Source organism: Echinops telfairi, unplaced genomic scaffold (genome assembly GCF_000313985.2).
Source record: "Echinops telfairi isolate 266 unplaced genomic scaffold, ASM31398v2 ScPeMD7_1;HRSCAF=3_0, whole genome shotgun sequence".
NCBI classification, from domain to species: Eukaryota; Metazoa; Chordata; class Mammalia; order Afrosoricida; family Tenrecidae; genus Echinops; species Echinops telfairi.
The window spans coordinates 26,364,971-26,380,444 of record NW_022103896.1 but is presented as its reverse complement, the minus strand read 5'-3'; the positions used below and the strand labels follow the sequence as shown (position 1 = coordinate 26,380,444).

At 36.4% G+C, this 15,474-nt stretch overlaps 1 protein-coding gene and 1 non-coding gene across 3 annotated transcripts in view; one reads left to right on the top strand and one right to left on the bottom strand.

Moving 5' to 3' along the window:
- CSMD3 (CUB and Sushi multiple domains 3) overlaps positions 1–15,474 on the bottom strand; it is a 1,328,144-nt gene that overhangs the window by 993,232 nt on the left and 319,438 nt on the right. The window lies entirely within an intron of this gene.
- On the top strand, positions 4,154–4,285 carry LOC115868912. The gene has a single exon (XR_004045876.1). It is a non-coding gene; the product is annotated as a small nucleolar RNA SNORA36 family (small nucleolar RNA).

Sequence of the window (15,474 nt, the reverse complement as noted above, 5' to 3'; positions counted from 1 at the left end):
CACTATATGAGAAAAAAATTTTAAGAAAAGCAACAGACATGTTATGAGATGGTTAAAAAATTCCCCAGCTATGAAAAGGTTTTTAAATTCATTCAAGGATTTATTACAACAGATTTTTGCAATAGCACCATGACAGACACTACGGGTCTAACAACAAACAATACGTTAAAGGCCCCTGTTCTTTCAGAACATGTATAACCAAAGTATGGCTTCTGGAGGGGGTGGGCTGTCAATACGATGGGATTCATTATATTGTAATTATGTTGTTAACTCGATGGCAGTGAGTTTGAGTTTTTCTGAGCAAGATCAAGAGAGAGAGAGAGAGAGAGAATTCACATGTATTATTTTATGATAGTGCGCAAAAAACTGACTGCGAGTTACTCAAATAGGTGATTATACTATGTGTTTTAGTCTTAACTCAAACACACCACTAGGTCAATTCTGATTCACAGCAACCCCATGTGATGGTGTATAACTATCTATTTGGGTTTCTGAAGCTGTGCATCTTTATAAGGGTAGAAAAATCTTTCTTCCTCAGAATGGCTGGCGAAGCCAAACTGCTGATTTTGCTGGTAGCAGTTTAATGCATAAACTAAAATACCACCAAGCCTCCTTAAGTAAGCTCAAAGGCAAGACAAGACACCACAAACACTGGTGCTGGACATACTCAATAGAAGTAAGAGCTGTAGCACGGACAGAGATATATACCCTCTCATGGTCATTGCAACACACTTAACAATAACAAAAAGGGAAACAGCCCAAAAGCCCATCAGTAGAAGAATGGATAAAACAACGTTGGTACTGTGTTAGTCTGGGGAGACTAGAGAAACAAATCCATAGACACGCATGTGTATATAAGAAAGAGCTTTATAGACAAGAGCGTTTGAACATTAAGAAAACAACCAGCTCAGTCCAGATCAAGTCCACAAGTCCCATATTAGACCATATGTCTGATACCAATCCATAAAGTCCTCTTCAGACTCACACAGCATATGCAATGACTCTGAATGGAGGAAGATCACAGTCCACTGGGCGGGATGTATTGTGGATCCAGTGGCATTATAATCATCTCAGTGCTGGCAGGGGTCTCCATGTGGTTTCTCTGGCTCCAGAGGCCTGGCTCCAGTGGTCTCTCTCCATGTGTTTTCTCCACAGGGATGTCTCACAGGGAGTGAGCTTGTGTATCGCTTCCAGTCAGCTATTTATCTCCTTAGCGCCTCCGAATGAGGTCATCAAGCTACTACCTGATTGACAGGCTAGGCTCCACCCCTTCACTCTGAGCCCTGAAATTGACACTAGATTATGTAACGACCAAAGGTACCTACACACAATGGAATATTAAACTCATATGCATTACTAAAACACAAAGATGAAACCAATTAGTACCTCCCGACAAGAGGGGACCTTGAAAACATGCTAAGCAAAGTTAGTCAATCCCAAAAGGACAAAAATCATATGAGACTATTACTATAAGAGCAAATACCAAGGCAAAGGCTGGCATGCCAAAGGGAATAGATCTTCAGAGCTTCCCAAGGGCGGGAGGGCAAGTGTGGGAAGATGAACCAACAGACTAGAAGGTTGACAGGTAGAGACTTGGGTGTAATGGAGGACAGGGCATAAGAAGGAGTGTGTGTGGGGAGGGGGGGGGAGACCAGTGGGGGAGTGGGGAGCACGTGGGGGTGTAAGGCAACGAGTGGTTTGAAATGTTGAATGCACAGTCAACAGTCTGCAATGTAAACCCCTCCATTTAATCGCTAATTTAAAATAATAACAGTATTGGTGCTCTGGAAACATTTTAAACTGGACACAAAGGCTCCTGGCACACCAACATGTACCAAAACAATACAAAAGCATCAGAGAGCTACTGCTTAACCTGAAGACATCAGCTACCTTTTTTGTGAATGGCGTGTGGCAGCCAATGGAAGACAGCCTTTATGAATTCAGGAAGAAGAGATGGATATCTGCTACAGAAGAGATGGGTATCTGCACTGATTCATACTCTCAGAAACCGTAGAGAGCAGTTCCATTCTGTTCTATAGGAATGCCAAGCGTCAGAATCAACACGGCGACAGTGGGCTTATCTCTGGCTAACATTTCTATCCGCGGTGAGTCACTGAGCAGAGGATCTTGCTAACGCACATCCAGGCTCCTGATTCATAGAAACTGTCAGATATTAAAATGCCATCATTTTAAATGTCAAATTTACCACACTTTGTTATATAGGAATAGAAAACTAACACAAGAAGTCAAACGTTGCTCTTTTCATTTCTTTTATTGCTGAAGGATTCATATATCTAACTCACTACTAGACTTAACATACCTTAATACACCTTCTTCTGCCAATTTCTCGATATACCCATTGCATACTTATCCACATGGCTAGGCTGCAAAAACCAGGTCACTATGCAAAACTTAGTATTTATCTTAGGGAACTTAGAAAAAGTTTATGGATAAATTGAATTAAAAGATAATGGCATTTTCCCCACAAACTTAAAAATCATAGCACACAGGAACAGAGGAGCTAGTTATTTTAAGAGGAATACGATCTAAATAAGTGAGACCCACACTATTTGATAGTGGTGATCACGGGTAAGACACGAGTATGGCGGATATGAAGCCTTACTTGAGAGCATTGCAAAAGTGTTGAAACTGAAAATTTATCGAGCAAAGCAGAGAGCGATGAACTTAGGACTGTCTGTCCCTCGCATTTCACCATCAGACGACAAAAATACTCCGTTCAACACAACCATTAAAAAAGTGAAGCTTTTGTGAAATCAGCTTCTTGATGCCTGAAACTAATTTTAACTCCATAACTATTGACCGAATGATGGCTATGGACCACATCCTCGGCATATAGAATGTACACTTAGGAATTTGTACTTATTGAATGTATACTTATGGAATTTTATTTCCATAAATATTGACGGAATGACTATGGACCATGTCCTGAGCACACAGAATGCATACTTAGGACTGCCTAAGTAAATAAATGTGGAATTCATGAAAATGGAAATGAATAATGGATTAAACACATTGCACAGCTGAAGCAGAATGAAGAGTTAATGTTTCAAGGAGTGGATAAAAGAAGGGAAAGTTTCATATAGCAATAACTACTTCTGAGCTTTGGTTTATGGGTAAAAAGAGATAAGGCATGTTGAAACATTTTTTGTATCGTATTAGTTTTTATCATTTGGTGGAAGAATTTTGGAATGTGCACAGTTTGTGACATTCTTCTTTTTAGGTCCTATTATTACAATATCTCATGAGGCTGTTAATTACTCTACATGTGGGTTTAAGAAATATAAATTGATCCCTATTGTGCATTAACAATGGGGGCACTTTATTTCAAAAGCTGGCCTGAAAATAAATGTATATTTTATTTGAACAAATAAGTTAGCTCGATGCCTCAGAATAAGGGAGAATAATGGGAAATGAAGTATGTTTTACAGTCTTTTATATTTTTTGCCTCTAACTGGGCATGAGTGTAATTAAGTGAGTAGTAATTACTGGCAAATCAACAAGAAGAAGATTGAATGCTGGACTAGAGGAAGAACCTGCCTGTCGTGAATGATAAGACAGTCAGAAAACATTAGTATTTAAGTATCCTTTAATTTTTTTTCACAAACCAATTACTCAGGATTTTATGGTCCAGGAAGATTCAATAGTTTGTCTATCTTAAATAAGGGCAGTATTGCCCTTTAAAACACTCCTCTGTTAGAGCAAGGGTGAGTAAACTCTTGGGCTGGAAGGGCCAATCATGTTCTTAACAACAATTTAAAAATTATTCAAGAGCAATAAATATATATTTTACAACCGATTGAAATCACTCTCATTGGAATGATATCCTTTAAATGAACCTATGATAGTTTTACTTTTACTTCCATTTTACTTCAGAGCCACATCTCCATTCTGAAAGACCATGTATGGCTTGCAAGTTTGCTGACCCCTGCGGGAGCGCCAACTCAAAAAGGGTTCAGTGGAACAGCCATTGCCAACCACAGTCCCTGACACAAAGTGTAATACAATAACATTTTGACTTTTTTATTTGTCTCTAATTCTTTATTTATATTAAATTACCTGTTGTACATATAAAGGCCCTTTTTATGTGTAAAACAAGACTACAATTTATTTCAATTATAAAAATAATATTACATTCCAAAGTGTTGAGTTCAGTTCAGGACAGCTTCCCTGTTCTGTTAATTAAACTTTGGGACATTAAAACAGGCTTTGGAAAATAACTTGGTAGAAAATATTATTCTATTCACTTTGTTCCCAGCCTGCATTTTAGAGAAAAAAAAATTACAGATTTAAATGATGTTAGGATGGTGCAGAACTGGAGTTCTGTTGAATATGGGGTCACTGTGAGTCAGAAAAAGCTGGATGGTACCTTACAACAACAGCATTATGTGTGACAGAAGATGTAGCACGGCTCGGTTCAATATTTGACAAATGCAGAGTGATTATAAGTTCAGCCTTCTCTGCTCTCCGACACATAGATGAGGTGTCTGTGAGGCAAGCGTAGTTGGGAGATGGCTAGGTCAAATGTCTCAGCTAGTGAGGTCTCCAATAGTTTTAGAAGATTCTTTTCTTTCCCAAAATCAAGGGTTAGAGAAAGAGGGTTACAGAGAGGTGGTCTCTCATTTTATTGATATTTTTCTTCCTTTTATTTCCCGTCATTAAGTAATTTAGGACTGGCATCAAGCCACCGTTCAGCAGCTGGAGTTAGCAGCCCAAATGGAATGTAGATTGGGAAGGAAAGACAAAAATTGTTGGGAAGGCAAATTCCTTTATTAACCTAAGTGTATTGATTATCTCTTTATCAGGTTCTCAAAGTGCCAATCAGAAATATGTTATAAATCCCATTAAATGCTGCAGCAAAATTGCTGCATAAATTATAATCATGTGGAGCAACTTAAAAATTTCCCTGCCAAACATAATATTTATTTTGATGATAACCTATCTAATTTTTGTTAAATGCCCTAGAATACTCAAAGCATAATGTACAATATGACTTATTTAAAAGTTAATTTTTTGAACTATTTTATTCCAACCTCAGAACATTTTGGAAGTAGTTTATTACAACTCACAAGCTGATTAATGACAATACAAGTTTGTAAAACAGTAGCACAACAGTATATACCATAGAACTCTTTATCTGTACCTGTCGACTATATAAAAAGGCACTCTGGTGACACAGTGGGTAAGGGCTTCACTGATAACCAAAAGGTGGATGGTTCACATCCACCCAAGGCTTTGAAGGGGATATATGAGGCAATCAACTTCTGGAAAATTACAACATGGTTACCTTGTTGTGTCCTGTAGCATAGCTATGATGTGGAATAGACTAGATTTCCATGGGTTTGCTATATACTAGGATTGCAATAATAAGGAAAGCACAAATATTTTGAGTAATATACTTTACAAAAAGGATTGGTAATCTCTTCATGAGGATGACCATCAAGCAGGACCACGTCATGATGGATGCCCTTACTCTAAGCCATGGAGAGTCGATGTGGGCTGATGCAGTCAGGTTCAAATGCTACACCATCATCATTGTAGCTCCCTTTGGACCCATTCAAAAGTTGTTTCAGTTTATATTGTTTTTCGCTTGATCTTCCATCTAGGTTTTTCTCTTTTGGTCTCATAGTTGTTGTATGATTTCCTGTACATAAAATCCAGGATAGGTTAGGCTACAGAATATAGTAACTGGATTAGTAATTTCATAGGGCCAGGGAAGGGCAGGTTGGGGGGAAATGGAAAGCTAACAAAATGAGTACCAGAAAGAAGGAAGTATTCTGAAATTGATTCTTGTGATGATTACACAACTCCTCTTCATATGATTCAACTATTGAATTGTACTATATGCAAAATATGTGTCACTAAAACTATTTTTTAAGTACTCAAATAATGGCATAATCTGTATTCTTTTTCTTTCCTTGTCTTTTCTTCATTTTGCATTGGTCTTCGATGTTCCAATTAGGTTGGCGAGCCACTGGATTTTGTTTTTAACTGTCTTGCTAATGAACAAAAATTGGACAAATCCATTTGTATAAACAGCTTTGGAAATACAGTATCTCCATTTGAAACCAATGGTACAGTAAAAATGATGTCCCACTTTGTGGCAAATATTAGGTAGGAGGCCCACTTAAAAGATTGGGAATTTTAAAACGCAGGTTCCCTTTCAGGGACACCAACTCATTGGGCCATTTCACATTGTTTTGTGGCGTACAGGGTGTCCTGGTCTCAGAGGTTTATATGATGCTAGTTCAAACAATCTGTTTCTGGGAAGGTTTACAGCCTCAGAAGCCCGATGTGGCAATTCCACTCTTCTCCTCTAGGGTTATTATGAGCCTTTGGCTTGTGTCATTAGGGGGGCAAGTTGGGGAAGGAGAACTGACTGGCCTTTGTAGCTCTCCCTGTTTGCTGTGCCTTGTTTAATAAAACCCTTTGTCGCATGCTCAGGAGTTTCATGTCTTCTACCAGGGTCTGTGAGTCTCTGGTAGACTAGGGAAAATTCTCAGATCCTTCAGTTTGTATCACTCAACTGGACAAATAAACAACATCACGATGAAGGGAGAAATATTGAGGTTTCCAAGGATTGAATTTCATTTGGATCTACAATCATTGCACTGGGAAACCAAACTCACTGCCGTTGAGTGGATGCCAACACATTGTGGCCCTATAGGACAGGTTGCAACTGCCCCTGTGAGTTTTAAGACCATAACTCTTTATGGGAGTACATAGCCCTGGGTTCCTCTAGCTGAGAGGTTATTGGCTTTGAACTACTGTCCCTATGGTTGGTAGCCTAACATGTGACCACTGCACCACAGTTCTTGTAGTGTTTTTATATGTGTGTATTTTTTCTTTTTCATAATCGAATAAAAAAGCTGAGAAATTATTTTGTGGTATAACTTTTCATCTGGCATAATTCATTTTCAGTATTATTAATAAAGACCCATATTTATATTTCAGTAAAAGAGTATAATGAAGATACTCGACATTCAGAGAATTGAAGAACTCTGGAAGACATTTTACAAGTTTTCAATGTTTGTACTGATCATTGTGGAAACAGAGGCCCAAAATATAGAGGTAATTAAATTTTCAGAGGATGAGATATGTATTATAAGCTCAACTCTCTCTGAATACATAAAATCTCTACACTGAATTTAAATCTATTTTGTGACAGCTGTAAAAATGGCTATCTCATAGAGGAAAGCAAAGAAATCAAATTTATGCTATTCTCTGAAAAGTTACAATGCTAAATAAAGCATTGTTCTGAATTTTAAACCAAAGCATTTCCACCACTAGTGTGATTCTGGGGAAAGTGTAATTCTTTAGAATATATTTGTAAATCACCTTTCATTTCATCATGAATTGAGCCCTAGTGATACAGTGGTTAAAGTGCTTGGCTAGTAATTTTGAAATAATTTCCAAGACTAAGTGGGTAGGGTGGAACAGACAATATATATGATATATGTGTTTGATATATATGTAAACATATGGTATATACAAACCTAATGGTGTATATACATCACCCCTAATTATATTGCAAATAAGATACATGCATAAGTATCATATGTATATATATCACCACTAAACAAAATTATAATTAAAGATTTGTTGTAAATCTACATGATGCAAAAAATTCCAGACAAAAAAGTGGGGAAATTGAAGAGATAAGGAATAAAATCTGATATCAGTGATTATACATAAAACATGGAGAAGGAACATGAGATAGAGACACTAGTAAACTATGTCAAAGAAGGTCACATAGATTATTGTCAGTTTTTCATTTTACTTTCAAGTGACAAAGATTACATATCCCTCACTGGAGCTGAGTCAATCCCAACCCACAGTGACCCTGTAGGACAAGGTAGAAACTGCTCTTGTGGGGTTCCAAGACTTTAACTCTTTAAAAAATTAGGCAGTCTCATTTTTCTTTCTTGGAGATACTGGTGTGTTTTAACTAATTTTGTGGCTAGAAATTCACTATACCACCAGGTCTCAACGCATCTACAACCAAATTGAGCCATTCCCATATTGATACCTGAGTTCTATGAGACATTACAGACACCTGGGGTTTGAGGGAATATTCTCAGGGGAGGCGTGGTGGTTGATATTGATATCAGGGATAATGGATGATATATAATTGGGGACAGCTATAAGCACCTTATTGGAATTCATCTTTCTGACTTTTTCTACGTTTTAAAATTCTTTTCATGGTTGAGTAAATGACATGGGGAGGCAGACATGCCTCCACCTGCCATCTCTGTTTGCCTATTCTGACACCAATCATTCCTCCAGAGACATTTCCCTTTTAGTCCGCATTTAATAATCCATGGTAATGGCTATACAGGACACACGCACAACACTCATGGCTATGGAGATTTGCCAGGGGAGTTACCACACGTTAGGATCATAAGACATGAAGGAAAGGGTCTTTGGTCCACCGCAGCACCTCTCCTCAGCCATCAACCAAGTTTCCCTCAGTTAGTACCTTTGACTCCACCTCAGTTAGGCCAGGACCCTGCCCACTGCCCTGCCTCAGAGTGCCATAGGCTTGATGCTATTCCTCGGCTCTGTTTATAATGTCCATGCCTCTGTCCCTGGTCTCAGCATAGCCTCTGCTCTATCGGCTGGTATCCTACAGTTCCTGGCGCCTCTGGTCTTGGCCTCTGACAATTTACACAGAGATCTCAAATGAGACCTAGTGGAACTTCTGATATAATAACTGTTCTTTATAGCCGCCTGATAAGCATTACTGTATATCAATAATCTTACTCTATTGGGATCTTGGTAAACTTGAGCTTCCCAAATATTTATGAATTTTGTTGACTTATTTTGACTCACATGAGTTATTTTGGCCAATGAAATATAAATGTATGTGGCCCACAGTACTTTTTGACTCATATTTTAAAATACTGTTCTTGCTCTCCAGTTATCAGTTTTGCATCTTGCCATAGCAGTCATGGGTATGTATCACAAAAGGACTCCTGTGGCTAATGTAATTTCCCTACTGATGATGATAAAGAGATTCTACATGCCAGCTCACACGGGATAGATAAACATAACAACAAATAAAACTTTGATACAGGTAACCATGGAGATGGTTCAGTTGGTTGTAATTCTCATATGACCTAACCTAATCTAACAGATACAGATCAAACAAATCAATTTATTATATATTAAATTAAATAGAATAGAACGGCTTTGAGACTTCTTAATATTTCCCAAGCCTTTAATTTTTCTTTAAACCTGAAGTCACTACATCTAAAACCTCTCAAGAGAAAACCACTGTAATATTTTCCATGAGCTGATCTCCATAAGGGTAGAAGGAGGTAGCATAAATGTAATTAAGAAAAATCAATAAAACAGACTACAGTTCTCATTAAGTGATTAAACTACTGCTCACCAATAACTTGTTCAAACAAAATTATAGAAAATGCACATAAAAGTCACTTGATTAATTCCATGGGATATAAACCAATGGCATTATTTTTCATCTGATGGAAAACAGTAGAAATGACCTCTGCTAATCCCCCCTGCTGGCCACTAAGTCAGAGTATTATAGATAACTACACCACCTTCTTTAAGTTAATCCAACAATACACAAACAGGAATCAATACACAAACAATACAGGAAAAACAATACACAAAGCCCTATTTCTGAAAATGAAAAAATCATACTAATTTAGACATTAGTTAATGTCTATAGGTGAGTATACCTTTGTTTGTTTGAAAACACAAACTAATATAAATGAGTAAAAGAGGAGTACCCTTTCTATATATGCATAAAATGTGTTAATAATTTTTGAAGGAAAATAAAATTTTAAATATAATTTATATTATAATAACTATATGATTTTACTAAATGTTTTTATTAGAGTTATATAAAGAGACTCAAGAAAAGTGTCCCACGGTCTCCTCATTACTGACTGCTGAAAAGACAAAGCCACCAGTGCCCGTTGGACGTGTCTATTGATTTCATTGGAAGCCTCAGAATGGTAGTAATTTTTTTAAAAATTTAATTGAAGATTTCCACATTATCTGTTTTCTACCTTTCCTTTATCCCTTTCCCACAGTTCATTTTATAATTTATGCCTGTTCCATGAGTATATTATACTTTGAAACTAGAAATTTTATACTAGGAAAATGTAAAGATTTTTAATTTATAAAAAATGTTATTCAATAGAATGAACATATTTTTTCTCTATGGATCATATATCTCTATAGAATATAAATAAAAATAAAATATAACATATTATTCACTTTATTAATCTAAATTTGGATTTGCTAAATTTTAGAAGGATGAATCCAGTTCAACTTAAAGCCATCGAGTTGATGGTAGAACTGGATAGCACTGCCCCTGTGGGTTTCGGAGTTTGTAACTCTAGATGGGGGTGGAAAGCCTCATCTTTCTCTCACAGAATGCCTATAGGTTTCTAACTGATGATTTTGTAGTTAGCATCCCTGTTTGTAACCCATTATTCAACCAGAACTCCTATAAGGATGCATAAGAAAACATTATATTCCCCAAATTGAACAGTTAAATAATTATCTAAAATACGAAGCAGGAAGCACACCCTATATACCTATTGAGTCAAATCAGGCCATGCACCGAAGAAGCCCAAATGGTTATAAATCTCATAATTAATCCTAAAAAGAACTTTTACTACAATATTAGTGGGGAAACTTCATAGCGTTCCTAAACTTTTATTAATTATTAATGTAGACACCAAAAGCCACTTCCCATTTTGATTGCTAACAGATATGTTGATCTACCTTTGAAGCATTCGTGAATATCCAAAAGGATGACTCTTAATTGGAGAATGATGACGAACTCATTAAAAAGACTTCATATGGTCTGGGGCTTGGTACAATTCTAATGAAAGAGATTTGGGGAAATAGCAAGGTAGCATTTTGGAATTCTCGGTTTCCAGAAAGGCCGTCCTTACTTTTAAGGAATAGAGGAAGTAGCTCCATGTTTAGCAAGTATACAACCTCCAAGTGGAAGCCAACAAGCAAAGAATACAAATGAGGAAAGATCAAAAGAAATGGATCCTTTCGAGCTGCTCAACTAAACACATCTAGAATCAAGCTAGTACCAGATTTTTAGATGGTTTTACACTATAGCAAACCTTGAGTGTTTAACCCAAATTTACATAGGCTTGCTCTCCATTTTTGATAACATCTTCCTGAGTAATACCACCATTTATATATCTTGTGCTTCAGAGAAGCAGAATATAATTATAACTTAAAAGGTTTCACCTCTCATAATCCTGCATATTATGCAGTGAACCCTGTGTTGAGCTTCTAGTATCTTCCATGGAGTCCGTGTACTGGGTCTTGGGGAGCACCATGACTTGTTCTGGGATTCCCATTATTCACCATGATGTTCAGCATTGATTATGCCCCAGATGGGTGAATGGCTTTGCATAGTGAATAGAACACAGGTAAACACCTTTTAATTACTCTGTATTTTGAGCCAAGATCCATCTGATATCCGCAATGATATCCCTTGTTCTATGTCCTATTCTGAATCCAGCTTGAATTACCGGTGGCAGATCCCTGTCCACGTACTATTGTAACTTCTGTTGTATTTATTTCCAAAAATTAGATTTTCCATATGATATTAATGATATTATTCTATACTTTCAGCATTCCTGGGTCAACTTTTTTTTTTGTTTGAGAATGGGTACAAATACAAACCTCTTTCAGTTGGTTGATCAGGTAGTTGGCTTCCAGATTTCTTGGCATAGTTTAGTGAGTGCTTCCAGTGCTTCATCAGTTTGTTGGAACATTCCAATTGGTATCCCATCTATTCCTGAAGCTTTGCTTTTTGCTAATGTGTTCAGTGTAACCAGAACTTCTTCCTCCAGTACCATTAGTTCTTGACCATATGAACCACTTGAACTGGCTGAATATTGACTAATTCCTTTTTGGTACATTGGCTCTGTATTCTTTCCATTTCTTTAGATGCTTCGTGCAGCCTTCAATAGATTTCCCCATAGAATATTTTAAAGTTGCAACTCGAAGGCTGGATATTTTAGTTAGTTCTTTCACATTAAGATATGGCAAATGTGTTCCTTTTTTATTTTCTAATTCTAGATCTTTGCACATTTCATCACAATACTTTACTTTGTCTTCTTGAGGGGCCCTTAGAAATTTTCTGTTTGACTTCCTCATTTTTTTCTACTTGCCTTAGGTACTCTGAAATTAAGAGGAAGTTCCCCTATCTTCTGACATGCATCTTTATCTCTTATTTCTTTCCTATCATTTTAATGACCTTTTGCTTTCTTCGTGTATCATGTTCTCATTATCTGCTGACACTAGTGGTCACTGAGTCAACCTCTTCCCTGAGGTGTTATCCGGCTGCAGATGCAATTCATTCAAGACCGCAGCTTGGCTCTCCTGGGCTCGTTTTCACTTTCTTCAGCTATTGGTTTATAAATATACATTTAAATACGCTCTCCTCAAACGTGAAAAGCTAGCATTATAATCTTGATTTTTTATTTAAGGTCTACTTTTTATATTTTTGAATAATGCTAAAGTTAGGGTAATAAACTGCCATATATATATTTCATTGGGGCTCAATGTTTATAATGTGAAAATGTTTAATATTTCTTCATTGCTTGACAATGAATTCATTTCCATGTGCACAATACAATTTTTTAAAATTCAGAGACAAAGTTTTAGTAGAAGCAACTATTTCAGAAAGTGTTAAGATTTGGTAAATATCATGCTAACAATATCAGACAAGCTTAGCAGTCCTATGCCATTTGTATTGCATTCATCGATATCAGATTGTTACATATATTGAGGGAGAATACGGTGGGTAATGGGCAAGCAATTGCCTGTTAAATGACAGGTCAGGGAGCTGAGCCCAACGGCTGCTGTCTGGGAGAATGATGTGACAGCTGGCTTTCATGAGGCTCACAGCCTTGAAGACCCAGTGCCGGTTGTGTTCCTCTCCTTGCCGGTTGTGTTCCTCTCCTTCGCATATGTCATGAATTGAAACGGACTCACTAACAACCAGGGTGGGTTTGCTTTGCTTTTGTAACTAGATAATAGGAACATTTTAAATCATATTTGTTGTATTTCTGTGTAAATATTAACTTACCTTAGAATAGTTATTAAACATTCTTTGAATAATAAAATATAAAAGAAAATGTATATCTAATTACTGGAGACATAATATGGTTTGGGTTCTATCCTCAGATGGTTAATTTGTAAGACAGATACCAGTTTTGCAAGCTGACAAAGGATTCAGATTTTTAGACTATGCAAAAATTGGGTCAGAACTATATACAATTCAATTTCTGTATCATGTGAGATATTGCCAGTGACATCATACTGTATTTTTATAGTCCTATTTTTATGGATTCAGTCCTCTTATGTGATTGTCAATACTGTGGCTTCCTTTGTACATTCATAAGAAAGTATCATGAAGCCTTGTGAAACTGATCCGTGAGTTCATGTGTACTGATATTGTAGAACACATAGTGCACTGAATTATATGGGATCATTATTTGAGGCATTTCTCACAATAAATAGCAAATTAGTATTTAATGATAATTTGTTTGCTTTAACTTTATAAGACTATTAGCTAATCATATTTTCAGATTTATTAGGTTGGTTGACAAACACGAGAAGATTTCATGCTGCGTCTAGCTAGGATGAGTAAGTCCCAGCCCTTGTACATGAGCCTTGTTCCTGGTTCCCTCTCACTCTCGTTCTGTTATCTTTCTTTAATACGGCCCTTTGCTTGGAATTCATTTTTCTGTGTATAGCGTGAAATTAGGAAAAGATCCTTGGGAATTTCAATGATCTTTTAAATCCAATTTCCGTCTATGTATAATGAAGTGTATGTATAAATACATCTATGTACATACACTCAGTCAGAGGCCTTAAAATTGAATGGAAATTTTCTCTGTATATAAATACAAAGTTTCTGTGTGTGTGTGTGTACAAATATATACAGATATGGTGAAGGTCTTCAAAAATTAATTGAAAAATTCATTAGTTTTAATTACACTTATCCATGAAATTTTTGTAGCCAACTCGCATAACTCTGTAATCATAAAGTATTTTGCTCCATCTTTAGAGAGATGAGTTTACAAAAAGCAGATTACCAGATGGCCATTGCCGTGGTTCACCAAATTGTACCCTAGCAGGAAGTAGGATGATTGTTTTTCAAAGTTCTTACACTGCACTGAACTGTCTATTGCACCACAAGGGATTGTGAAACTGTCAATATATTTCAGACTAAGCATGTTCTATACCTCAATTTTTTTAGAAGTCATGGGTCTACATAATTATATGACAGGGTCTTGTGAGAACAAAGATTATATAACTGATCATTCTTTATAGTTGTGGAATACAGACTTGTTAGAAATGAAGACTTCTTAATGTTTAGCTACATATTATATTTTGTGGACATTATACAGCCACTTATTATAACTTCTTCAAAAATACAAACGTTCTCAGAACGATCTGGAATTTTCAGCTAGAACAAATGTTTTCATAACCCTATTGTAAAAACAAAATAAAAACAAAAAAGCAAAAGAAACAGGGAAAAAAACCCCACAAATATCTTGAGGAGCGTACGGCCCAAAGTAAAGCAATTTCAACAGAAATAGGATATGTAGTGTCTTAGACAGAAATTACTTTTGTTCTTACATTTCAAAATATACATAAGCAGAATAAAGTCAGGAAGTGCACAGAAAGAGAAATAAGTAGAAATCATTATACTGAGGGGGAAAACAATCTTCAAATGAATCATAACATAAAACAAATAATATAAACTTTACAAAGTTGAGTCCTCTGTCAAATAATATGACTTCACTGAATATAAAAAAGAACAACTGTTGGATAATAGAATATATATGCATACATATGATTTCTTATATATTATGGGAAGAAATAAAAGTAAATTGCTTCTTGAATGGGAAAAAAAAAGAGTGGAAAATAGTGTTCGATTGGAAAGTTAAAGAGAAAAATGGTTATTTGCAGGAGCTGAAAAAGAATAGTTGTTCCAGATTGTACTCACTGACATTGAACAGCCAGGGATTATTTGTTACACCTCTTTTTTCATGAAAGTGACGGACACACATTTGGGCAATAACCAGGTCACCAAGTGCAGTAGTCACATATCCAATAAATTTAAGTTCATGAGGACCAAGTTTATATTTCATCTATCATTATACTGAATTATGTGGCTGATGCATAACGATCTTTTAATAAAAATCAGTTATGTTATTTTTTTCTATTTAAATTTGAGGATGTCAGAAAAGCAATGTTGCATATGAGAAACACATCTTTCACATGTGTGTGTGTGTGTTATGGTTTGTTGAAATTTTCAGCTCCTGGTGACCCAAATGTGCAGGGAGGGACTGCTCCAGTCAGTAGGTTTCCAACTGGTCCCACTCTGTCTACGAGGCTGACATGGGATTGAAAGCTCCCTCAATGACTGGA